Source organism: Macrobrachium rosenbergii, chromosome 12, assembly GCF_040412425.1.
Source record: "Macrobrachium rosenbergii isolate ZJJX-2024 chromosome 12, ASM4041242v1, whole genome shotgun sequence".
NCBI lineage: Eukaryota > Metazoa > Arthropoda > Malacostraca > Decapoda > Palaemonidae > Macrobrachium > Macrobrachium rosenbergii.
The window spans coordinates 108,599,353-108,611,707 of NC_089752.1; positions in this window are offsets into that span (position 1 = coordinate 108,599,353).

Genomic DNA, 12,355 nt, shown 5'->3' on the forward strand with positions numbered 1-12,355 from the left:
TGATAAATGCAGTTTTCTAAAATCTTTTGACGGACGATGTGTGTCATAAACTTCGCTTTATCAACTTATCATTTATTTTAAAAACAATCAACTACAATTTAACGTTTATTTATCGTAAGTGCACAAATATCCCGTTCCATGGACTCTTTTTATTATACATTCAGCTGGTTTCCAATTTATCGGCGGTTCGACTTAAGAAACTCAATACAACTGGCGATTTATTATCAAAATAAAAAAATATTTATTATAAAAATAAACAAAAAATATTGGCAATGAAGTGGCAAATAAATAATGAAAATAAAAAAATTTGGAAATGAAGTGGCAAATATATTATAAAAAAATATTGATCATTAAGTGGCAAATATAGTATAAAAGTAAAAAAAATATTCGTAATGAAGTGGCAAATATTATATTACAAAAATTTAAAAAATGGTCATGAAGTGGCAAATATATTATAAAAATTAAAGAAATATACTGGTCATGAAGTGGAAAATATAAAAATAAAAGAAAATATTGATCATGAATTAGCAAATATATTATAAAAATAAAGAAAAATATTGGTCATGAATTAGCAAATATATTATAAAAATAAAAAAAAAATATTGGTCATGAATTAGCACATATATTACAAAAATAAAAAAAAATATTGGTCATGAAGTGGCAAATATATTATAAAAAAATATTGGTCACGAAGTACCAAATATATTATAAAAAATAAAAAAATATTGGTCATGAAGTGGCAAATAAAATAATAAACAAATATTGATCATGGAGTGGCAAATATATAAAAAATAAACAATTATTGGTCATGAAGTGGCAAATATATTATAAAATGAAGATATTGGTCAAGGACTAATGTATCATAAAAAATATAAAAAAATATTATCATGAAGTGGCAAATATTTTCTAAAAAATAAACAAATATTGGTCGTTTCATTTGTAAAATAAAAAAAATATTGGTCAGGTATTTCGTTGGGATCAAAAGTCTCAGTGAAACAAGCCAAATATTCGCCGACGTTTCTTCGGCTCAATCGAGTTCTCTGTACAGCAGCTACAGAGTATAATCGAGACCACCGAAAATAGATCTATCTTTCAGTGGTCTCGGTATAATGCTGTATGAGCTCGGACCATGAAACTTTAACCACGGCCAGGTGTTGCCTATCCTATATCGTTGCCGGATGCACGGTTATGGCTAACGTTAAATAAGATAAAAACTACTGAGGATAGAGGTCTGCCATTTGGTATGTTTGATGATTGGAGGGTGGAAGATCAACATATCAATTTGCAGCCCTCTAGCCTCAGTAGTTTTTAAGATCTAAGGGCGGACAGAATAAAGTGTGGACAGAATAAAGTGCGGCCAGACTAAAGTACGGACGGACAGACAAAGCCGGCACAATAGATTTTTTTTACAGAAAACTAAAACGGCTTCTTTTTCGGCCTGAACAGAAAAGGATATTTTACATATAAGCATAGACGAGAATTATGGCAGGTTACATATGACTTCCATTCGAGTTAGCAATAGCTCAAAGATTACTGTCACATGGAGACTCAGTAAGAACTAGTTCACTATTACGAACGTAGTAACTATCATAATCAGATTCAATAATATCCAAAAACAGATGATGGAAATAAATTATTCAATATTTTGGGAATGCGCTAAGTAAAGTTAGTGAAAAATCTTTCCAGTTCCCTACCGCAAAGCAAGGGCAGGTCTTCCTGCCAACGTAACCCTTTCTTATCCGGCTATAAAGAAAAATGCCTTTCCAGATAGATATCTAGATAGATATGAAGACAGACAGAAATATAGATAAATAGACAGAAGGGTGCGTGAGATGAGCAGGGGTCGAGAAGGCCGACCACTCGCATATTAGCATTCACGTGGGACCACTTGCTAAACCTTTTATCAATATCGTTCGATGAAGTTTTAGGAGAGGCTGAGGAGGTCGGGCGACTCCATACTATCTCAATGTGATGCACGTGCATGGGAGATATAATTCGGGAGTGCCCCGGGAGAAGGGGGAAGGAGATGGGGGGGAGGGGATAGAGGAGAGAAATGGAGAAAGGAGGATCAAACCCAGAGGGACGAATTCTTCTCCTTCTTCTTCTTCTGAAAAGCGATTGGTTTGATTGGTGGGAGGAAAGATCCTGCCAGCTCTTGTTGTTGGTACCTTTCCCAGATCACTAGAGGCATTTGGAAGTACAGAATCCCATTATCGAGGATCTGGGTTTAAAAGTGCTGACAATTATCAAGTAAGAAATTACATAGGTAAATGACATTTTCAAAAGTATTAGTTTTGGTTCTCTAATTAGTTAATGAATAAGTTGACAAAAATCAAGTGAGAAAGTACATTGGTAAATGAAATTTTCAAAATTATTAGTTTTGTTCTCTAATTTGTTAATGAAAAAGTTGACAAAAATCAAGAAGAAAGTACATAAGTAAATGAAATTTTCAAAATTATTATTTTTGGTTCTCTAATTAGTTACTGACAAAAGTTGACAAATATCAAGCAAGAAAGTACATGAATGAAACTTTCAAAAGTATTAATTTTGGTTCTCTAATTTGTTAATGAAAAAGTTGACAAATATCAAGTAAGAAATTACATGGGTAAATGACATTTTCAAAAGTATTAGTTTTGGTTCTCTAATTTGTTATTGATTTATCAAACCAAAACAAGAGTAACTACAACGATCGAAGCAACGAAGCAGATTAATCAGAGAAGAATTATTAATAACTTTCCGCTTTTATGAGGAAAACTATGAACAACAGACGTCTTTCTATTATATTTTTGCATTGAAGGCTTTAATATTATCATAATTTATGCCACCATTGCTAACAGTAACAATCAATGTAATTCTGAAAGTTAATTTAATTATAATGAAGGGAAATGACTGACAATGAAGATGAGCATATTTCATATATATTATATATATATATATATATATATATATATATATATATATATATATATATATATATATTTATATATATATATATATATATATATATATATATATATATATATATATATATATATATATATATATATATGTGTGTGTGTGTGTGTGTGTGTATGTGTGTGTGTCCGTGGGTATGTATGTGTATGTATGTGTGTGCGTGTTTGTGTTTGCGCGTATGGATGTGAAAATATGGGAAAGCCGTGAGTTGCTCAATTTCAAATAAGCCCATGGAACCGTATGGTGCTGGAGGCAATAAAGATGGTATTTGTACTGTTGAAAATACTCTGATGGTAAAAATAAATTGAAATTATTACAATCAAGTCATCTCTTCCACGTATGTGTGAGAACTGTATAGCTCAACATAAAATGCAAAGAAAAAAAGAAAAATCAAGAGTAGAAGATCCGATCTATGAAGTGTTGCACTGACAGAATAGAATAAAAGGGCCTTTTATCCATAACAAACATCATTTCACGTAAGATAAAGGTAAATGGTGCAGCATATGTCAGAGGAATGGACGAACTACTGATAAGGCTTCTGACCTAGAGTATAAAGCGGCTGTGGACATCTAATAAAGCTGTGATCCCATCCTCATTCTAAAGTTGCCAGTTCATTCTTGCTTGTTGGCAAATACCCAAAGTGACAAACAAATTTTTGTGAAAGTGTATTTTTGTAATATAGACAAAGTTTTCTTTATAAAGTTATCCATCAATCATGATACTTGGTGGTTGCAAAGTTACCGATCATTTAGATAATTTAGTCATACGAATCACATCTCAGAAAACAAGGAAATGATTTTGTCTCAGCGTCGTAATCATTTCCGTTTCTTATAATCTCCGAACCATTAGGTAATTAGACACGGATTAAATAGCTTCCATTTGCACAGACGGGGATTAATTAACAGGTGGATTCATTAACAAGTTGATTTTCTCTCCTGCGTGCGCCCGTTCCAGATTAGTATTGGATTCGAAGCCTTGAATGTTTTTTTTTTTTTTTTTTTTTTTTTTTAATTACGGAAGAGGCCTCTTCCGTGAGGACGGGATGTCGCTGAGGAAAGTGTGATCAGGCTTGACTGGAAGATACAGTCCAGTTAAACACACGAACATCATAACGGAGAAGTGATGTTTATGGAGCCTCTTCTCTTCTTCTGCCACGTCGTTGTAGGCTTTTCTATTAAGGCCATCTTTGATGTAGTATATATATATATATATATATATATATATATATATATATATATATATATATATATATATATATATATATATATATATATATATATAAATATATATATATATATATATATATATATATATATATATATATATATATATAATATATGTATATATATATATATATATATATATATATATATATATATATATATATATATATATATATATATATATATATATATATATATATATATATATATATATATATATAAGCTCGTGAAGGATTTTAGTTTTCTGTATGAAAAACTATTGAGATGGCAATTTGTCTGTCCGTCCGCACTTTTTCTGTCCGCCCTCAGATCTTAAAAACTACTGAGGCTAGAGGGCTGCAAACAAGGTATGTCGATCATCCACCATCCAATCATCAAACATACCAAATTGCAGCCTTGGTAGTTTTTTAAATTTTATTTAAGTTTAAAATTAGCCATGGCCGTACGTCTGGTACTGCTATAGGTGCCAACAACAGAAGTCACCACCGGGCCGTGGCTGAAAGTTTCATGGGCCGCGGCTGAGAGTTTCAGGGCCGTGGGTAACTTACTAGATGATATCTAACTCGATTGAGGCAAGAAACTTACTGCCATTTTTCAAAATTTTTTTTTGGCTGAATGGCGTCTACGTTTATTTCTACATTAATTTATTTGGTTTTACGTGAATGGCGTTGCTTTATTTACCTTAATTTAGTGAAAGTTTTACGTGCGCGTTGACCTGTGAGAATTCAGTTGAAAGTTCTCATGCAGTGATGAATATGATAGAACTATAGCAAATATAAATAATGACCAATGTTTTTTTAACGCGATTTAAATTTTTGTTATTACATCAGTATTGCAGTGATGTTGTCAAGGAAGAGGAACATTCCTGAAAGAGACATAACCATGGGGATGTTGACTGGAAAAATTGTAAGGATTTAGTTTCATCTCAGTTTGGCATTTGCTTAATTCATATAGCAGTCCAAGGATTACCTATTTTGCAGAAAATAATAATGGTGTGCAATAATTTCTTTCAGAGCAGTATTTTTTGTCGTTTGCCATGATCTAGACTAGTGATTTTCAATCTTTTCTTTATACCGCGACCCCTTATGAACAACTCAATATGACCAATGACCTCCCTTTAAAATTTTTGATTCAATGATATCTAGGGTTACCATATTTTCATCAACCGAAGACAGTACATATGTAATGTACTAGTACAAAAATAGCATTGCACTGTAATAAATTTGTTGCTTGCGTTAAAATGATATTCAAGTAAGTTGAATTATAAATTGTTTTGGCCTGATTATCAGGTGTTGCTTCGTGTAACAGCGGTGAAGTTGAAAAAGAAAAAAAAAAAAGCTGAAACGTACCCCGGCTCAAGAACGATCTAGCGACCCCCCAAAAAACGGCTGGCGACCCCCAGGTTGAAAACCTCTGTTCTTGGCTTTTTAACCTTATTTATTTTTCTGGTGTTTGGAAAATACAATATTCAGTTTCCCTTCTCTACCATTAGTTATAAAAGAACTCCAGAATTGCAGTCTACGCGTGTCAGCGTTCACGAAGCAAATGTAACCAAGGAAAAATAACATAAATATCTGGACCATTAACATAAACTCAGTCCTTTTCACGCTCGTCGGAGTAAGCTAATAGTTTCCGTGAATATGTTTAAAAGGGAATATCCTTCTTTGAAAGATTCAGTACCCGGCAGGAAATTCCAGAGATGTATGCTAGTATCGCACCAGCCCTGGTTTTTTTTTACCATGCCCCTAAGTTAGGTTAGATAAGGTTAATTTCTACTTATGCCGTAAATTAGTTGTGGGAAACAATGAGATAATTTTCAAGAAAATTCTGTGGTTAGTTTTTAAGATATGGCGTCCCGCTTTTTCCAGGGAAAGGTGCAGGTAGCATTTTCCCGAGATGTAACCAAGTGCCGGGGCCTTTCCCTGAAAAAAAGCAGGATGCCCTAACCATTTTTCTTTACTTATTATGTTTCCTGCACCCAACTTACTCTGGAGATATTATAATCTAACCTAACCTAACCTAACCTAGGCTGGTGCAATACTAGCATAGGCCTACACCTCAGGAATTTGCGTCCCGGTACTCAGTTACATCTCGGAGAAAATGTACCCCGGCAACTCCACCCCAAAACAAGTCGAAATAATTCTCTGGAGAGCAATTAATATCAGGTATCAGTTTAAGATCTTCCAATCGATAACGGGATCACTTTTTAACAAGGGGATTACAAACTCCCCTTTTTCAGAGGTTCCTAATTGGTCGACGACGACATAAGAATTATTGCTGCTAAATTTATGGAGGAGAGGGATATTTAAAGCTCGGGGAATAATTCGTTTACACTATTGCATGCTGATTTATTTATCTCTCTCTCACATAATGTCCTCGTATCTCAACCTCGATCTCTACCTATATATCTGTATATAAATATATATACATGCATACATACATACATACATACATACATACATACATATATATATATATACATATACTTATATATACATATACATATATACACATATACATATATATATATATATATATATATATATACATGCTGTATACTAGTATGTATTTATGTATGTATATGTTAGTATATACATACATAAATATAATCCAAGTACAGAATCACACATTCTCAACACACTATGCTAATTTCTCTCTCTCTCTCTCTCTCTCTCTCTCTCTCTCTCTCTCTCTCTCTCTCTCTCTCTCTCTCTCTCTCATAATTTCCTCATCTCATCCTATATCTATCCATCTATCTGTCTGTCTGATCTTCTAATCGATAATGTTCATCACTTTTGAAATATATATATATATATATATACTATATATATTATATATATATATATATATATATATATATACATATACATTCATACATATATTGGTCTACTGACTTTTACGACACATATGTAATTCTAATAGCCACAATGCCCTCTTAACTTCTGGAGGAGAGGATATGCTTGTAACTCGAAGCCGAAAGTATCCAAACGGAAGAAATTAAGAGCCTGTGAACGCCGGTCGCTGAAACCCGAATTTATTCTCAGGGAGGTCGCGTTGCCGACCTGACCACGAGAAGGATAAAAGTCTATCACCTCTCGTACATACATATACCTGTCGTTCAGATATATTTAAGATAATATACCCATGCATATCATATTGTGGGCAATCGTCTTTGTTGCTTTTTATGAAATATATATGCATAATCTACTGTCACTTTTACCAGACACATGTGTCTGGTAAAAGTGACCAGTAGATATATATATATATATCACCTAAAAAGCACAAAGACGATGCCCACTATGTGGTGAGAATGTCTGGAATATCTGGTAAAAGTGACCAGTAGATTCTAATATATATTTCAGCCTAAAAAAGCAATAAAGACGATTGCCCACTTGGCTACGATGGTGAGAATGGGTCTGGAATGTATCTGGTAAAAGTGACCAGTAGATTCTACATATATATTTCAGCCTAAAAATTAAAGACGACTGCCCACTTGGCTAAGATGGTGAGATGGGTCTATTCCAGCTCTAATAAATATCTGAAAACGACAGGTATATGTATGTACGAGAGGTAATTTATTTTATCCTTCTCGTGGTCAGGTTATGCAACGCATTGTGAATATGGAATTCGGGTTCTCTTCCCGCGACCGGCGTTCATAGGCTCTTCAATTTCTTTCGTTTGGATACTTTCGGCTTCGTAGTTACAAGCATATCCAAAAAAGTGCGAAGAATTCAAAAAGTTAAGAGGACATATATATATATATAAATATATATATAAATTGATTCTAAGTACAGACCATGAATCAGAAAGGATTATGAATAGCGGAGTCAATATCGACTTATATCTCTATTGATAGCCGAATGGGCAAGTCGACCTGCTGAACTGTATCTAAACCAAAGGCCCAGGTTCAAATCCTGGCCGGGGCACATGCATTTATTAATCATAATTCCCCTTGGGTGTAGGTTATTCCCAGTGTAAAGTGAATTCGATGTTAAGAGTGTGTGTGTGTGTATGAGAGAGAGAGAGAGAGAGAGAGAGAGAGAGAGAGAGAGAGAGAGAGAGAGAGAGAGCATTTGTTTCCAGAAATTACATAAACAGATAGGCTCTGATATGTGTACAAATAAAGTATTTTTGAAAAGTAAACCAACATATTATTGTCTGCATACATTACACAACAAATATATGAATATTTTCTTTCAATTTAAATTCATCCTGAAATTCATGATCCATATTCACATATACTACAAAAAATTACATGCATGAATGTTTTTACAGACCGGAAATGGCATCAGCCTGTATATTGTATTTCAACAGTAATTTTGAGTCTAAGTATTTTGTAAAACTGAGCGATTTGGTGACCTTCGTTTTGTTCGCAATCGATTTGAATTGAATTGAATTGAAATGAATGTAGAATTTCGGCCAAAGGCCAAGCACTGGGACCTTAAGAGGTCATTCAGAGCTGAAACGGAAATTGACAGTAAAAGGTGTAAAAGGTGTAACAGGATAAAACCCACCCTGTTGCACTATGAATTTTTGTTAGAGAGGGTGGAAAGCAAGATGGAAGAGAGAGATATGAAAGGAGGTACAGTAAAATAAACGAACGGGGTTTCAGCTAAGGACCGAAGGCACGATGCCTCCTAAATTTTACCAGAATTTGCTCCTGTGCATTTTGATTCTAATGCACTTTTGTGATGTAATAGATTACTTAATGTGTTACTGTGGTCATTAGCAAAACTCCATATTCAGTGTGGAATGAAATATTCAGATTGCTAATGCCATTCTTATTCTTAGTCTTGATTTTATTCTTCTTTGAACAAAAACCTTAAATAACCTCCACAGGAATGAAGTATCTTCTTGGTAATTTGTAACTTAAGTGATTTACGAAAAGGAAACAAAAGTTTCAAAGCACCACCAGTGTTGCTGCAATACCCGACCAGCAACCCCGGCCCCCCTGCCACCATACCATAGAAAGCATCTCAGTCACGATATTATTACCCATATCTCAGATTATTATTATTATTATTATTATTGGTAAAACTCCCCCTTTCAAGCAAGTGCTTTCGAAAAAAATTGCTGCATCAGCTGCATTAATCTTGTATAGAGCAGACTCTATACAAGATCAGTGCAGCTGGTGCAGTAATTTCTTTCAATATTATTATTATTATTATTATTATTATTATTATTATTATTATTATTATTATTATTATTATTATAACGGAACGGGACAGACAGAAAGCAACTCTTTCCAAAAAGCTTTAAATACGGCCATCACCCCTAGGGCAAATGTAAAATACCGACAAGTTGTTACTGATATCTTTATTGTTTCTGCTGTTCTGAAGGTTTCATTGTTTTTTGCTCGCCAAAGTTAAATAAGAAAAAAAATTGTCATTCATTTGGTATTAAGGGAAGAACTGATGCTTCCAATAACAGTGAACAAGGCTTATTTATTCATTTAGTCATCATTCTGAGAAGGTTTATATAGGTTTACTCAAGGCCAAGAGAAAGAGAAGGTCTACTCACTTCCCCAAATGCCCCATGTAGGCGGAGCTTTGTCAACCTCCTTATTGCCTCAGCAGGCGAATTGCCGTGATGAGCAGGTACCTCTAAGATACGTCATCGCCTACGTAGTTACCCCAGGCGGGAGGCGACTCCGCCCAATTGGGTAAACCTTGTCTCTCCTGGCCTTGGGTTTACTGTTACTCTTCATATGACGATGAAAGCCTTCACTTCCGTTACAACAGATAAGGACGCCCTTAATGTTTTGAGTGTCTTTATCAGCAGTTTAGCCCGAGGTAAAAATCTGTATAAAACCTTGACTCTCGTATCGACGGACTGTCAGGGAAACAAAAAACGAAAACTTCAGCCTGGTTTATTTTATCCTGAAATGGATTGTGGCCGAGGTCTGTTTGTGTGTGTGTATGTGTGTGTGTGTGTGTGTGTGCGCACAGCAATAAATCAGGTCTTAATGAAATCCCTCGCAGTGTAATTTGTAAAATCGCTACGGCTTTTTCGTGACTCTTTCATTAGTCTCTATTCGATCGCAATCGGAATGCGATTCGGTTTGCCATATCTAACGTAATATTTCTTTAAAAAAAAAAGCAAGCACCATGTTTGTTATCAGTGCGATTATCTTTTTCCGCGTCAGTTTTCTCTCTATCTCTCTCTCTCTCTCTGTGTCTCTAAAATGCGTAATTATACCGCCGCTAATTAATTATAACCATAAAGACTTTTCTGCCTGCTTTTATTACGGGATTATCAGCTTTAATTACGTTGGGAGAATAAGGTACATTAACCTTCATAAATGGAGTTAGAACGTGAACCGGGACACAGTTAAATGAATTACTGGCTCCGGTATCTATGCAAAGCGTTGTTTTTTTTTTTTTTTTTTTGCTTGCTCGCTGTTTTTTCTGGCTGTTTTTCATCACTGATAACTTACAAATAAACCTACAGTTTTTATGAGGACATTCGCCGCTGATTAATATTTTATTAATATTTTTTCATATTTTTGTGATTCACTGACATCAATTCTTTTTAACTTATTTTTTTTTGTCATTCATTGAATTAGTCAATTTAAATCCTTTTGGTTACGTGATGTCTGTAGCAAGGGAAAATATTTTCCGATGTTTATTTGAATATACAGAGGGTAATTATCACGAATGAATATTTCATTGAGTATGTATTACACATTAAAACCTGCAGGAAGATCTCTGTACATTTATTTGTGCCGTTTATCGTCATTTACATCTTTTCTTGATGATGAGCTGAAATTTAATACACATGGGTATGAGCGCGCGGACGCACACATGTACGTCACAACATACCACATTATATATATATATATATATATATATATATATATATATATATATATATATATATATATATATATATATATATATATATATATACATATATATATGTATACAGACACATATATATATATATATATATATATATATAAATATATATACAGTATATATATATGTATATATATATATATATATATATATAATACACACATATATAATATATGTATATATATATATATATATATATATATATATATATATATATATATATATATATATATATATATATACACATCAAATGAATAAACATGCTTAACAACTTAGCTCGAAGAATTTACAAGCTAACATGTTTGTGCAAAACATATCATTCCCGCGACGCACGCGGGAACAATTCGATTTCCTCAGTCAGAAAAAATCTGTACCAGAAGAAAGATTCGAAGGAAACGGAAGGGAAATATTTCTCATTCCTGTGACCAAGAGTTTGTTGGGGGAAGTCATGTGTTCTGATCTTCGTGATGATGTAATTGTGAAAATAAGGCTGACATGTTTCCATTCTGTAAAAGGGGGCTTTGTACATCTTTGTACATTCTTAGATACGAAAGAAATATAACCTGGAACATTGTTTTTAAATATAACCTGGAACATTGTCTTTTAAATATAACCTGGAACATTGTCTTTTAAATATAACCTGGAACATATTGTCTTTTAAATATAACTTGGAACATTGTCTTTTAAATATAACTTGGAACATTGTCTTTTAGATATAACTTGGAACATTTTCTTTTAAATATAACCTGGAACATTATCTTTTAAATATAACCTGGAAGATTGTCTATTCAATATAACCTGGAACATATTATTTAAATATAATCTGGAACATTGTCTATTCAATATAACCTGGAACATATTGTCTTTTAAATATAACTTGGACCATTGTCTTTTAAATATAACCTAGAACATTGTCTATTCAATATAACCTGGAACATATTGTTATTTAAATATAATCTGGAACATTGTCCATTAAACTGGAACGTCTTTTAAATACAACCTGGAACATTATCTATTAAATATATCCTGGAACATTATCTTTTAAATATAACCTGGAACACTGCCTTTTAAAGAACAGTTTTGCATATGCTTGAAATGATATTTCCATCGCATGTAGTCTATTGTAAGATCTTTCTATGAATGTCTGGCCATCTTCTTTTGATATAAGCATTTCCGAATAAGAAAATTGTGACGATAATTTCAATTAAAGCGCAGCGAACTTATTTACTATTTGTTGTCGTTTTCGTTTTCTCTTGGGTGTATTTATGGAGACTGATGTGTTGATACTTTAGCTGGCACAGTGTGATAACATATATAAAT